The sequence below is a fragment of the Furipterus horrens genome, unplaced genomic scaffold, assembly GCF_987537825.1.
Source record: "Furipterus horrens unplaced genomic scaffold, mFurHor1.1.pri manual_scaffold_3, whole genome shotgun sequence".
Classification (NCBI taxonomy): Eukaryota; Metazoa; Chordata; class Mammalia; order Chiroptera; family Furipteridae; genus Furipterus; species Furipterus horrens.
The window spans coordinates 17217653-17232513 of NW_028327173.1; the positions used below are offsets into that span (position 1 = coordinate 17217653).

Consider the following 14861-nt stretch of genomic DNA (forward strand, 5'->3'; position numbering starts at 1 on the left):
GGTCTTCAGAGGCTCAATATTTAGAATCACAACATGTAACATCTGGTAAGGGCTGCAGCGGCCCACCCAGCACAGATACCCCATAGCAGGGAGTTAAATGGTAGAGCTTATGTGAAAAATCAACCTACTCTAGGCTGAGTCATTTTTTCCACCACACTCCCTCTCCTCGTTCCTTCCTCCCATCATGAAATGTAAGCAGTCCATTGGTGGGGGAAGAGGACTTGGAAGTAGAAGAAGAGGGAGCTTCAAGACTGAACCTAGGATATCATGACTCCAGGAAAATCGTCCATTATCAATCTCTCTTCAGCAGGTCTGCTTGGAACACAAACATGTCCAGGTCGGGAGCTGGGGAAAGGAAAAGAGGAGAAAGAAAAGGAGGTGAAGGAATGTATAGTGCACACTTTTCCTACTAGCAGTCTAGTAATGAGTGCAAATGCTAGAATATATCGGATTCTCACACCTCAATTACGCCCGTTTTCTCCATTCTGTATCTTTCCTCCTTCCATGGGGAAAGGAAAAGGCTAACACTATTGAGCAGTCTCTCAACAGCAACTCTGTATAATATACCCATTTTATAGATGAGAACACTGAGCCTCAGAGAAAGTAAGTGCCATGCCAAAGGTTATGCCGCTGGTAAGTGGCAGAGCTGGGAGAGAACGAGGCCAGTTCAGGCCTTTAGAAGCTTGGACTCAAAAAACAATTTCGGGGGAATTTCACCTTTTAGAGGAAGAGGAAATGGTTGTATGGTAAAATCCAAGTTTTTTACTGGGTATCCAGCTCTCATTTTTTTCTTCTTTTTTTTTTCCAGCTCCCATTTCTGACCTTACCCCCTCATGGCTAGAGTGGCACAGCATGCAGAGAGAACCTCTCACCTTAAAGACTTGCCCCCCCCCTTTTTTTGCCAAAGTGGGGTGTCCCCCCACATTACTCCCTCACTTCATTTGGGTCTCTGCTTACAAATCAGAGAAGCCTTCCCTGATCACCCCATATCCAAACCTACATCCCTTTACTCTGTCTCACTTGTCTTCATAACACCCACCACATCTTGACATATTTATACGTACTTGACCCTTGAACAACACGGGTTTGAACCCCGTGGGTCCACTGATACACAGATTTAAACTGTACTTATTTCTCTGCTTATTGTCTGTCTCCACTTACTAGACCTTAAACTCTAGGAGGACAAGGACCTGGTCTGTTTGGTTCACTGCTGTAATCTTAGCGTCTGACACATAGTATGTCCCTAATGTGTTGAATGAATAAAAAGGGGAAACTCTACTTTCTTCCACAAAGAGTACTTCGCCCCCTAATCCCCATCAGCGGCTAAATCCCTCTCACCCTTAGAAGCCTCACTCCTTTGCTCTCCCTTCAGAGACTGTTTCTCCCTCATCTTCCCCAGCTCAAGGATTGACACAGCCACCCACACAGCTACTCCAGCCAGAAGCCAGAAGTCAACCTCAACTCCTTTCTTTCTGGAAAGAAACAAACCCCCCGTTTCCAATTAATCATCTCTAATCCATTTCTGCCTCTTAAATTGTCTCCCAAATCTGCTGTGTTTCCCAATCTTTGCTGTGTTTCCTCTACCAGGCAGCTCTCCTTTCTTGCCTGGGTTGCAGCGTCAGCATTGTCACCAGTCTTTGCCTCCAGTTTGGCCCCTGCCATTCAGTCTCCACATTGCAATCAGAGTGATTGCTCTAAAGCTCAAATTGTCTGGGTAAACACCCCATTGAGTCTTCAGTGGCCTGACATTAAATCTAAGATCTTAATGTGGCTTACAAGGCCCTTCTCTATCCGGCCACGATCTCACTTTTAACCACACTCTGCTCCTGCCTGATTGAATTGTGCTCATGTCTTCAAATGAACTCATGATATTTCTTTTGCCCGAGAGCTCTGGCCAACCGCTCATCATTCTGGTCTTAAACTAGATACCACCTTCTCCAGGGAGCCCTCTAACCTCATTCATCCCACCAGGCTGGGTTAGGAATGCTTAGTGTATAGAATCAGGACATTCTCCCCACTCAGAGGAATCCCAGTGGCCACCTGGTCTAATTTTCCATCCTTTTTCATTGCGTCCCTGATGGATATCATTGCTTGAAAAGCCTCTGTTGCTTCTCCAATACCTCTCGCCCTTCAAGACCCATCTCAAATCCAGACTCATCCAGAAAACTTTCTGGGGAGTGAAAATAAAAAGGCCACCTCTGTGCTTGCTTCAGCGGCATATATACTGAAATTGGAACAATACAGAGAAGATTAGCATGGCCCTGGTACAAGGATGACATGCAAATCTGTGAAGCGTTCCATATTAAAAAAATAATAATAATAAGGCCACCTCTGTGTCAGGATGCCCCTACCGCAAGTCCCACCTTTGCTACTTCCTAGTGCAACCTTGGGCTTGTCACTTCACCTTTGAGAGCCTCAGTTCCCTCTGTAAAATTGAGATGATAACATTAATGTTCACCTCAGGGTTGTTGTAAGTAAAATTATAGATGTTAATGGACATTGTAAACACTGAAGTGTTATGTAAACGTGAGGATGGTTATTATCTTTCCTGGCACTGTGCTCCTGCAGCACTTACAGGCCATGACCCCCACATTTTGAACTTAATTATAACCTGCCTCCAATTATCTGCTCTTGCTCCGTGTGGTAGCCTGCTGTTTACAGCTGATATTATGTTTTCTACAGCTCTTCTGCATCCTCTAGAGTTTAGAAATCATTCCCGAGCAAATAGAAGGTATATGTTATTACTGGGATTATAACCAACTACCATTTATTAATTACCGATTATATACTAAGTACTTTACATATTATTTCTAATTCTCAAAACTATCCAAAAGATAGGTATTTTTTAAAAAGATTTTATTAATTTATTTTTAGAGAGAGGGGAAGGGAGGAAGAAAGATGTGTGAGAGAAACATTGATCAGTTGCCTCTCTCATGTGCCCCGACCTGGGACCTGTAACCCAGGCATGTGCCCTGACTGGGAATGGAACCAACAACCTTTCAGTTCACAGGCCAGCACTCAATCCACTGGGCCACACCATCCAGGGTGGGACAGGATACTTTTGACATAGAAAGTAAGCACAACTCCACCAAGAGCACCGTCCTAAACCATTGGTCCTATAGATGCAAAAAGGTGAGAGATAATCAGGAAGAACCCTGGGACATCTAGCAGTGTCAGCACTGAACTGCTTCCTACATCTATATGAAGACAGTAGATAGGAGTGGGATCTGATGGCCAAATCACTCACAGTAAGGCAGTGGTCAACTCACAAGAGTTTCCATTCTCCATGGCTAAGAATTTGATCCAGGAGGAGGAGATGTAGGCTTCACAGTTTACCACTAGATGGCACTATACAAGGAGGCACACAAATCACCCACATATGGCTTTTTATTTATTATTTATTATTTTTACTTATTGATTTTGGAGAGAGAGAGAGATTTGTTGTTTCACTTATTTATGCACCCATTGGTTGATTCTTGTATGTGCCCCCTGACCGGGAATCAAACCCACAACCTTGGTGTACCAGGACAATGCTCTAACCAACTAAGTTACCCAGCCAGAGCCTTAACTAAAAGATAAAATTTAATTCTCTGTTACACTAGACACATTTCAAGTGCTCAATACGTAGTTGTGAATAGGACCTATCATATTGGACAGCAGAGATATAGAACATATCCATTATCACAGGTAGTTCTAATAGTCAGTATTGTCTAGTTCTTCTAGATTTAACATTCTACAGATATTCTGTGAGAGCATTGGAAGGTGTAGGATTAAATGCATGAAATTTCCCAGCTCTCAGTCTGAGTTTTTAACCATATACAAGCAGAAGAAAATAAGATGGAAAAAAAGTCCTCCCTGCATGGAGTTGACATTCTAATGGGCCTATGGTGTGAAGGAAGTCCAAAAACCGCAGCTTCTGTAATCAATGTACCTTAGAACAGTGTGTCTTAAACTTTAATGTATATACATACCCAGCTTAAATGCAGTTGCTGATTACATCTGTGGTGAAGCCTATGAAACTACATTTCTAACAAGCTCTTTGCTGATACTAATGTTGCTGGTCCTATAGCTCATTTTAAGTAGCAAGGGTTTGGAGAATTTTGTGAAAAGACAAAATTGGTACATTTGAGTCAACAAAAATAATGTGTTTGTATTGTGGATCTTCCTGGGAGGCCTTGGTTCAAATCTCACTCTTGGGTAACCCTTTCTTCATGCCTCAAAACTAGGTTAGAAAGGCTCTTATGGGCCACTATTATTCCTCATACTTCCCCTAGCCTGGGCTACTCATGCTACTTTGCCTTTCCTTTTAAAATCTTTGCCATAGTCTTCCCCATGGGACCACAGCCTGTGTCAGTCTCATTCACTACTACACCCCCGGCACCTAACACAGTGTCTGGCAATTTGGGTTTTCAGAGTTATTTATACATATCCTTTATATGTTTTCAATAAAAGTGCTTTATCAGATATGTGATTAGCAAATATTTTCTCTATTTGGAACTTGTCTATTCATGTCACAGTACCTTTTAAGAACAGAAGTTCTTAATTTTTATGAAGTCCAATTTATCATGGTTTCATTATGGATCATGCTTTTGTTGCCATATCTAAGAAATCATTGCCTAACTCAAAGCCATAAAACTTTCCTCTTTCATTTTCTCCTAGAAGTTTGTAATTATAGGCATTACATTTAAATTTATGATCCATTTTGGGTTAATTCTTATATACGGTAAAAAGGTGTAGATTACGATTCGTATTTTTGGATATTATATTCAGTTGTTCCAGCTCTATTTGTTGAAAAGACTATCCTTTCTCCATTGAATAGTCTTTACTCCTTTGTAAATGATATTGAAATATAGCCAGCTGACTATATATGTGTGGCTGTTTCTGGGTTCTCTATTCTGTTCCATTGAGCTGTTTGTCTATTTCACCAGTACCACATTGGCTTGATTATTGTAGCTTTAAAGTAAAAGTCTTGAAGTTTCATAGTGTCAGTCCTCTGATTTGTTGGTTTTGGATTTTTAATTTCATAATTTCAATGTGTCCCACATGCATACTGCTGATTTCTACTTATAACTCTTGTCAAGTAGATAGTGGCATATGGTATACTCTATTGACAGAGTTATGAAGAGGCTAAATAACCTGCTCATCTCAACAGGTCACAGAATCTTGGCTTTTCAGTGCCTGAATGCGCTAACCTACTCCCTGGGAAAGGAACTTTGTTCTATTGCCTACAAGGATAACATTACACATTAAAACACTGGGATTCTATTTGATCTGTTTTTTGTGAGCTTGATTAACAGAAGTCATCTCCCTGATTTTGAATGATACTGGGAACTCTGGGACCACTGAGAATCTAACCATATAAAGCTGGGTTTGGCCCCTGGACTCTGAGTTCTCCTAAAAAACTATCTACAGAAGATTACTCCTGCTTGGCTAATCCAATAAATATTCATTGATCTCTTTTCCTTTGCTTCCCTTGGCAATACAGAGGCTGGAAATGCTAAATAATCACTTTTCAGATCTTTCCAGACCTACCTGTAGGTCGTTATAAGACATAGTTCTGGCTGGTGGTATATAAGCAGAAATCTGTTGAGGAGCTTCTCAAAAGCCTTTACTTTCTTGGTAAAAGGCAGCTAGTGCTGTTTCCCCCTCCCTATTCTTTATGCCTTGAACATAGATTTGATGCTTGGTGCTGCAGAAACCATTTTGTTACTACAGAGAAAAACTAAGGGATGCTGGAGCAGAGAAATATAGAAATGAATTATGTTACAACAATCACCCACCTCAGGACTTCTTGTTATGTGAGAAAACTCAACCTCATGTGTTAAAGCCACTACTGGTCAGGTTATATATTACTTGCAACCAAAAATAGTCTCAACTTATCTGCTAACTATTCTAGTGGGGCCATCATTACACAGACATTTTCAAAATGCTTCTTGTGAAAATGCCATAGGATTCCTTGACATAATGTCTTGAATATTCCCGCTAGTGGCAATCTTTGCCCCTCTTCTGGCATGACTGAAAGGAAATGGAGACCTTTCATTTAGGAAAGAGAAGACAGACACAGTGGGGATATAAGAGCTATACTCATTGTCGGAAGTTTTTTAAGGGCAAAAGGGATCATTATGACTACCACTCCTGCTACATCTCACCAAATTGGCTCAGACTTTTATTTTACAGTTCACACAAATACCACCTCATTTAATACACAAATCTATGTTGCCACAGAGAACAGAGTTGAGACAAATAAGTGTAAGATCTTTATTATTCAGAACTGCCTAATGATGAGTAGTGCAAATAAGAAAACGTGTTACCCTGTGAGACAGAGAACTTGTTTTCCTGGGAAGGGCTGAACAGAAAACTGAGGGTGCTGAGCAGGGTGCGGATTAGGGTCCATTTGACTCTAAATTTCAGACCCAGGGTTGAGGAATGTGATTGGCTAATTCTTTCTTAGTCTAGCTAAATCAGGTTTTAGAGAAGGAACAGAAGATCAGTAAGATAAATGGGAATAAGAGAGTGATTCCAAGTGGAGGTAACAGCTGCACACAGGTGCTGTGTGTTTAAAATGAATTTGGATACTCTTGATGGACCAGTTGGACTGGATGGAGAAGTGGGCCCCTAGCAATTTGTGACTTTAGACAAGTCACCAAATTGTTCTAGGCCACAGTTTTCTCCGTGGTAAAACGAAGAGACTAACTGAATTCAGTGGGTCTCAACCTTTTCTAACAGCGACCTGGACCATACTCCCAAAGGCTTTGCAACCACAAATTCTAAAGGAAATAAAAGGAGGAGTTATTTGTTTTTTGTTTGTTTTAACAATGAGATTCTTATATGTTAATATTTACCACAGTACAGGTATGGACCTTTAACTTTTAGATAGGCTTGTGTCAAGATGGATTTTTGTCCCCTTATTTAACCTTTAAGAAATTTAAAACCATTTAACTGTAAACTACTTAAAAAATTCAGGAAAGTACATATAATACTTTTAAATCTCTTTTAAAGATTTTATTTATTTATTTTTAGAGAGAGGTGAAGGGAAGGAGAAACATCGATTTGTTGTTCCACTTATTTATGTATTCATTGGTTGATACCTGTATGTGCCCTGACTGGAGATTGAACCTGCTTCTAAAAGCCAAATCAGAGAATATTGGAATTGTTCACTTAATTAAATATCTACACAATGCAACAATTGCTTCTATAGTGTCATAGACAGATGATTGTACATCCTATGCCTGAATACGACTGAAGACAGAGAGCTCACACCTTCCAAAGTAATCCAGCTCTACTGGTTAAAAGTTCTCTCTTAAGTTGATCTGAAAACACCTATGACTGGAAGGGGTCTCTGATTCTGAACTTAACCTTACTGTGAGTCTCTGTGAGAATAATACCTAACTCATAAGGCAATTGTGAGGATCAAATAAATTACTGTGTGTGAATGTATATGTACAGTGTATGCACACACATATATACATATGTCATATATGCATAATTTATTCATATATGTAGAAAGGAGAAAGAGAGTTTGTGAAAGAGCAAGTGAATTCTGGTAGAAAATAATCAATAAATAGTAGCTGCAGCTATTATTAATATTCTTCCTCTTCCTGTCATCCACTCCCTACCAAAAAAATTCATTCTGACAAGTATTTACTGTGTCTGTTCTATGCCAAAGAGTATGCCAGGAGTCACAGTAACTTCAACCACACTTCTTTGTTGATATATCTAAGATCCTCTGATAATGCCAGCATAGAATGAAGGTTTAAAATGGAGGCTGTGGATTAAAATCTGGGATTTTTATCCCACTGTACCACTTCCTAGCCATGTGATTTGTAAGAATATTACTCAATTCACTGATAAGCACTTACCATCCATTCAATAAATGTTAGCTAGTATTCAGTTTAATTGACCCAGTAACTACAACCAGGGTTTCAGACTGAACCTAGGGAGCTGTGGATAGGTGATCTCAAAGCTTTCTTCTAGTTCCAAAGTTTATTATTTGTTATATTCAGTGGGATATATGTGGGGGAGAGATCAGGAGAAATGACCCACAACACTTTCAGGAAAAAGGCATTTCACAAAGCTAATTTCATAAGGGTAGGTTCTGACTCCTCCAAATAGGGAGAAATTACCTTTTGGGAGCTACAGACCAATTCTTAATCTTCTTTTTAATCAAATAAAATTTTAATTAAGTTAACAGTAAGTAGTAAAAATGCAATTACATGACAAGCCACATGCTTTATGTGTCTAAATTGTTCTTTATTGTCTTTACTGGTAAGATGTTGAAAGGGGACCCACTCCTGAACACTCTTTCTAGTGGTGGGATAAGGTACATATTATTCTGGAATGCCACCCATGTTGAATTTATGGTTTGTCCAGATGAATTTCTGAGCAGTAGGTGGTTTTGTTGTTAGAGGATCATCAGTCATACAGTGAAGCCAACAATACCATTCATTGGGCACCATGCTTCCACCCACATCATAGAATGCGTTTTCGCCATTCATTTCAGTAGTATATATGACCCATCCATGAAGACCCAAAAAACTGCTTGTTGTCTTCATTGTATTTGTTTCCATATTTGTCTTCCTGCGCTAATGTACCAACCCTTACATCATTTGCCCTGAAGAGAATTCACAGATAGCCTCGAAGCCACTGGGGCCCTGACCTGCTGCAGTCCTCGCTTCAGGACCTGCAGAACTCCACCTTGTCCTGTAGGCCTGACTCCTGGCTCTGCTGTTCAGAATTCACTGAGAGGAAGTGAAAACTCAGCTGAAGAGAGACAGAAGAAAAAAAAGCAACTCATGGAATAATAAACGTGGGGCAAACACGGTAAATACTAAATATGTACAGCCATGAGCCACATAACGATGGTTTGGCCAACAATGGATCCTATACACGACGGTGGTCCCATAAGATTTTAATGGAGCTAAAAAATTCCTATTGCCTAGTGAGGTCTTAGCTGGAAGTAACTTTGCAGCACGGTGCATTACTGACGAGTTCCTGGTGGTGCTGATGTAAGCAAACCTACTGCACTTCTGGTAATATAAAACTATAGCACATACAGTTTTATGTATAGTGCATAACACTTGATAATAGTAAACTGTCACATGGTTATGTATTTACTATACTATATTTTTTATTATTATTTAAGAGTGTACTCTTTCTAGTTATAAAATAAGGTTCTCCAGCCCTGGGTGGTGTGGCTCAGTGGATTGAGCGCCGGCCTGTGAACCAAAGGGTCACCAGTTTAATTCCCAGTCAGGGCACAGGCCTGGGTTGCAGGCCAGGTCCCCGGTTGGGGGCACAAGTGAGAGGCAACCACACAGTGATGTTTCTCTCCCTCTCTTTCTCCTTCCCTTCCCCTCTCCCTAAAAATAAATAAATAAAAAAAATTTTTTTTAAGTTATCTGTAAAACCGTATATCATGTTGCTCTGGTAGTAGCAGCCTCATACACCTCATGTTTACCATGTCTCTTGATTGAATTATTTTCTCTTGTGCTTGATTTAATCTTATATTGTTTTGTATAATAACATGCTGTACAGGCTTGTAGCCTAGGAGCAAGAGGCTATACCATATAGCCTAGGTGTGTAGGCTATACCAACTAGGTTTGTGGTGTTTGAACAACGACAAAATCAGCTAATGATACATTTCTCAGTATGTATCTCTATCATTAAGTATCGCTTGACTGTATGTTCAGTTCTTCCTGAGGGTGGGTGCTGCTTAGTTCTCACTTGAGGGACAGGTAGTGTTCAAAAGCTTGGACTCAGGGTTGTGTAGAGTACTAAATGGTAATGGAAAAAAAATAGAATAAAAAAGATTAAAAAAAAAAGAAAAACAGAAGCTAGGACTCTGGAGTCATGCAGATCTGGGTTTGAATGTCTACTCCGTTCCTTATCAGTTATGTGACCCCAGGCATGTGGTTTTTAACATCTTTATGCCTCTGTTTTATCTTCTGCAAAACACAGACAGTAATAGTACCTATCTAAGAAACTGTACTCAATACAGTGCTGACATAGGAAGTGCTCAATAAAAGCGAAGTATTGTTATGATGTGACAAATTGCACCCTATAGGTTAAGTGACAAGTTTCCATTCTCAGAAGATAGCATTGTCTTCCTTTTCTGACTGGAGGCTCTTCATGGGTGGGGCCTGGTCTCTGCCTTCAGAAGTTAAGTCCCCTCTGTCACCTTGGGAACTTACTTAGAAAGGAGGTAAAAAGGCTGGAACTGCTTCTTTTCATCAGAAGTGGGAACACCAGTGCCACCACCAGTCTCAGTGTCTTGTCTCTTCCATCAGCCTGAGGGCTCCCAGAGTGAGAGTGCTGGCTCCCCTCTAGACCTCCTCGACGTCGGCAGCCGTCCGTCTCGAGAGACGATGGTGTAGCTTCTTAAGAGTCTATCTGCACTGCCGAGAATGGCTGTGCAGTCCGACTCGGGAGTGACACGGTATCTGTCTCCTCCCGTGTTGAATCGACATCTTGCGATGACGCTGGAGTGTCCTCTCCAGTGAAGCTGAAGCTACAGAGCCTGGGCAGGGTGATATGGAGGGTCTGCTGTTGCCCAAGCAGCAGACCCCCCCTCTCTTCGCAGCTGAAGGATCCAAGGGAAAGACGGAGTCAATACAGCTTGGCTTCAGGTGCGCCGCAGGAGTTGCCGGTGTTGACTACAACGTCAAACCGCCTTAGGGACTCCGGCTCCGGATTTTCTGTCGGGGTTTACTCCCTTAGCCTTTCCCCTGAAGAGGTATGCCGCAAGGCAGCGGAGGTTTTTTGGAGTCAGAGTTTTCCTTCTCTGATGTGCCCTGACTGGAAGATCGAACCAGCGACACTTAGCTCGCAGGCCGACGCTCAATCCACTGAGCCAAACCAGCCAGGGCTACCCCTCTAGACCACTCCATGTAGAATTGACTCCTTTTAATTCTCTTCCTTCAGGCCCAGGAGACCAGAGTAAGGAATGAACGTGCAAGCCTCCCACAGCAGGAAGGAGTATGCTGAGCCTGGCTCTGGGGAACCCTGGGGCCCTAGCCTGAGGGTCCCGCAATTCTGGGGCTCTGAGGAAGTCATGAGGAGGCTCTTGGGAGATTGGGTCGGACTCTGGGAAGCCAGCGGTGAGTGTTAGGTTCGTCACAGAAGCGACGTGAGGGAGCGTTTTATATGGATGCAGGGTGGGAGGTGCGTCTGGGTAACTAATGGCAACTGGGTGGGGTGGGCCCACTCTCCAAGAACTCGCCCACAGAGAAAAACTACGACTCCCAGAATGCCCCAGGGCTTAGTCTTGCTTTCCCGCCCACTGGCTGCCGGTCCGGCGAGCGGCAAAGTGGATTGGCCGCGGCGGTGCGGGGCTCCCCCACTAGCATGTTAGTGGGCGCCGCCGGCAGCAGACGTTGACCGGGCGCGAGCGGCGGGGTAACCCGGCTCGCCATTCTGGAAACGGCCGGGCGCTCTCTCCGTAGCGTAGGGGCCAGCTGGGAGGTGCGGGGCGGGGGCGGAGACTGCGTGGCGCAAGCGCGGTGCCGGGCTTCTCCTGGGTCCCCAGACAGCTGGAGGAGATAAACAGAGCAGGAGGAGCGAGGGGAGTGCGTGTGTGAGAGCGCGCGAGGGAGTGTGAGTGTGTGTGAGCGCAGGTGTGAGAACGGTGCGCAGGGGCGGACGGAGGCGCTGTCCGGCCCCGACGAGGCGCCGGGCGGAGAGCATGGGAAGGGGCTAGAGCTGCCTGAGACCGCCAGCCCCCTCCCCGGGATCTGCGCCCCCCGCTCCCGGGAGAGGGGCCGGGCCCCCCGACGGACATGGGCTCCTGAAGTTACGCTGCCGGCGGTCCTAGGAAGAGGCCTGACAGGTACGTAGCCTTGGCCCCTTCCCTCCGCGACCGTGGACTCGAGGACTGGCTCCCGGAGCTCCGGCACACGGGCCGCTCCCTCTGGGCCGGCCCCAGCCCTGTCGGCCCGGCGGCCTGAGCTCGCCCACCTCGGGGGCTCTGGGGTGTCCCGAACCGGGTTCAGGCCTCTCTGGGGGCGGAGAGCAGAGTGGGTCGGGGATGGGGTGGTCACGGAGGGCTGGCCGGGACGACCAGGGGAAGGCTCTGGGAGTCCGGAGAGCCTCTGCCGTGGGAGAGGTGGAAGTTGTCCCATCCCGGGACTTTTTTGCGGAGTTTTTGTTTGACACCTGATCTGGCGCGCGTCTCAGGAAAAATGGAGCAGGTGAAGGTGCCGGGAGGGCAACATTTACCTGATCTCTTCTCTTCTCTTCTCTTCTCTTCTCTTCTTTTCTCTTCTCTTCTCTTCTCTTCTCTTCTCTTCTCTTCTCTTCTCTTCTCTTCTTTTCTCTCAGTCTCTCTCTCCCCCACTCTCCCTGCCTTCTTTCTCTCTCTCGCCCCCTTTTCTCTCTGCCTCGTGTCCGTGTCCAGGCTTCTGGCAGCCGCACACGCCTTCCGTAACCCATCCTGGCACCAAACTGAACTCTGCCAAGGTATTTCCACCAGGCAACTGTATCGCCGGTACAAAGGGCCTTTACTTGGGACGGGGCTATTCAGTAGTCACTTAAAAGAGTAAATAGGAAGTGTGTGGAGTAGGAGAGAGTTTGCGAACTTGCAGGATCCAATTCTTGTTGCTGAAAGCTCAGTGGGATGCCCCCCTGTCAACCAGGCTGAATTTGCTTAGCGGCCTTGGCTCTCCCCTGCAGATGTACTAAACAGGGTCTGTAGAGAAGAGAGGTATGGGGACTTATGACCAAATGTCTAACAGCCTCATTTGAATATTTCCCCGAAGTCCTTTTCTTCTGTGACTTTCTTTACCTTCCTGGGGTTGTGGCGAAGCAACTTTAAAGTTTTCCTCTCAAGTTTGTGAGTTTAGATGCCTGGCAGGGCTTCCCAAGGATGGGGTAGATGATCAGGGTAAAGTGACAGTTAAGTTTCCTTTTAACAAAGCCTGAAACAGTTTTGAGAAGAAAACTATTCTGAGGGCACGTCTTGACTAGGAGCATTATGAAAACTCCACCTAGGGTACAGGTGTTCCCAGTGGCCTGCACTAAGCTTTTCTGTACCTTACAGTTCTTCTTGAGTGGTCTGTCTCTGTTCACTAGGTGAAGGAACTACTTAAGGCTATTTCTGGTTTGAGTTCTGGCTGCTTCTTCCTTGTAATTCTCATATATATATGTTTAAAAGGGGTTCTTTGGGGTTTTTTTTTAAGGGTTTTATTTATTTATTTTCAGAGAGAGGGGAAGGACAGGAGAGAAACATCAATGTGAGAGAGCATCATCAATTGGTTGCCTCTCCTACACACCCCAACCGGGACTGATCCTGCAACCCAGGCACGTGCCCTGACCGGGAATCCAGTGACCTTTCGCTTGTGGGAACATGCCCAACCAACTGAACCACACCGGTCAGGGCATAATTCTTATATTTTTAAAGAGATTGAATTGAATCTTGGCTGTTGACACATCCTCTATGACAGACCAAGGAGTAACTATTAGGGCTCCTTTGGGCTGAGTTTGAGACTAACGATGGAATCCTTCATTGCAGATTGTTGTATTTCATTGGCAGGTGGGAAATGACCTTTTTCTGCCATAGTTTGTGATCATGCTGCTTTAATTCTGGAGTCTTGTTGTCCTTCCTTCTTTTGGTCTATTTGGGGGCACTTATGCTCAAGATACATCTCAATTTGGGCCAATGCTGCAGAATAATTGAACAAGTATCCTTATTTCTGCCTGGGACTCCTTCTCTTGGGATTACTGAAGGGAAGGGGATATATGTAGATTATGATGATGGTATTAATGTTTACGATTTTGCCAGTTTGGAGTTTTAGAGTTGTCACATAGCTGACAATTTTTCTAGCTGAAAGGAGCTCAGTACTGATTCATAGGACCTCCTATGTAAGGTATTTTCACCCTTCTGAACTTCAGGATCTTGAAAGATGCAACTGAAGAACCTCAATAAACATCTGTGGATCTTGAGGGGCCAACTATTAGGAAGACCCAGAACTTTAATTATTTTTATTTTTTCTCTCCCTTTTGAATTAGGAAATGTGGCCCACATGTGGAGTTCTGGGTCTCAGAGAAGAAGTAATAGACAGTATGTAATGTGATAATTACCTTTTCTTTTGGGTCACTGGTTTAATGACATGTCCCGTTTTCTTTCTTCTTTCATTCTCAACTTTCCAGATTCTCCACTGCATCGTTGAGTTGCCATTGCAGACGGCCCACATATCTCCTAGGCTGTGCTTCCTTTTCAGACAGCTCTTCAAAAACTCAAGCCCGGGCAATTGCCATCAGAACCCAGTCCCTTGGTGTTATGTTTAATTCTGACTGTTTTACGTTGAGAGATATATACTAATTGGCATACAACCTAAAAAGTGACTGCTGTATCTTCAGCTCTGTCCTAAGTAGTGCTCTTACTTTATCTGATTTAACCCTCATGACTGACCATTGAGGTGAAAATCATTTTTCATATTATACATATGAAGATACAGGTTCAGAGATGTTAAATAACTTGCCTAAGGTCACACAGCTAGTAAGGAAAAGGATCAGATATCAAACCCAGGTCTTTCTCTTCTGGGACTATGATACATGAGGAAGCGCTGAAGGGACCAAAGCTAAAAGCCCCAGGGTAACATGATACCTGCCTTCAAATACTTGAAGAACTGTCATGTGGAAAGGGAACTGGACTGTCTCTGTGTGATTTTGGAAGGCAGCACTAGGATCAAAGGATGGAAATTCCAAGAGGGTAGACAGCTTGATAGGAGAGAATTTGGCTTTCTTAGAACAAAATGGGCTGCCTAGTGAGGGAGAGTAAGTTACCTATTATTGGGTTATTCAGCAGAGCCTTTGCCACTTCTTATCAAGGATGTAGTAGAGGAGTTCGTGTAAGTAATTGGACTAAG

The 14861-nt window shown here is 43.7% G+C and overlaps 1 protein-coding gene, 1 non-coding gene and 1 pseudogene across 2 annotated transcripts in view; 2 read left to right on the plus strand and 1 right to left on the minus strand.

Annotated features, from left to right (window-relative positions):
* Positions 1-292: 292 nt before the first annotated feature.
* On the minus strand, positions 293-9451 carry LOC150014432 (NADH dehydrogenase [ubiquinone] 1 alpha subcomplex subunit 12-like; annotated as a pseudogene).
* LOC150014433 (U6 spliceosomal RNA) lies at positions 2201-2307 on the plus strand. Its single transcript, XR_016510164.1, has one exon. It is a non-coding gene; the product is annotated as a U6 spliceosomal RNA (small nuclear RNA).
* Positions 9452-11414: 1963 nt separating the features above from the next.
* WDTC1 (WD and tetratricopeptide repeats 1) overlaps positions 11415-14861 on the plus strand; it is a 63129-nt gene continuing 59682 nt past the window's right edge. Inside the window, exon 1 of the mRNA XM_090268878.1 lies at positions 11415-11824. The gene's annotated coding sequence lies outside the window, so the exon portion shown is untranslated. The remainder of the gene's footprint in view (positions 11825-14861) is intronic.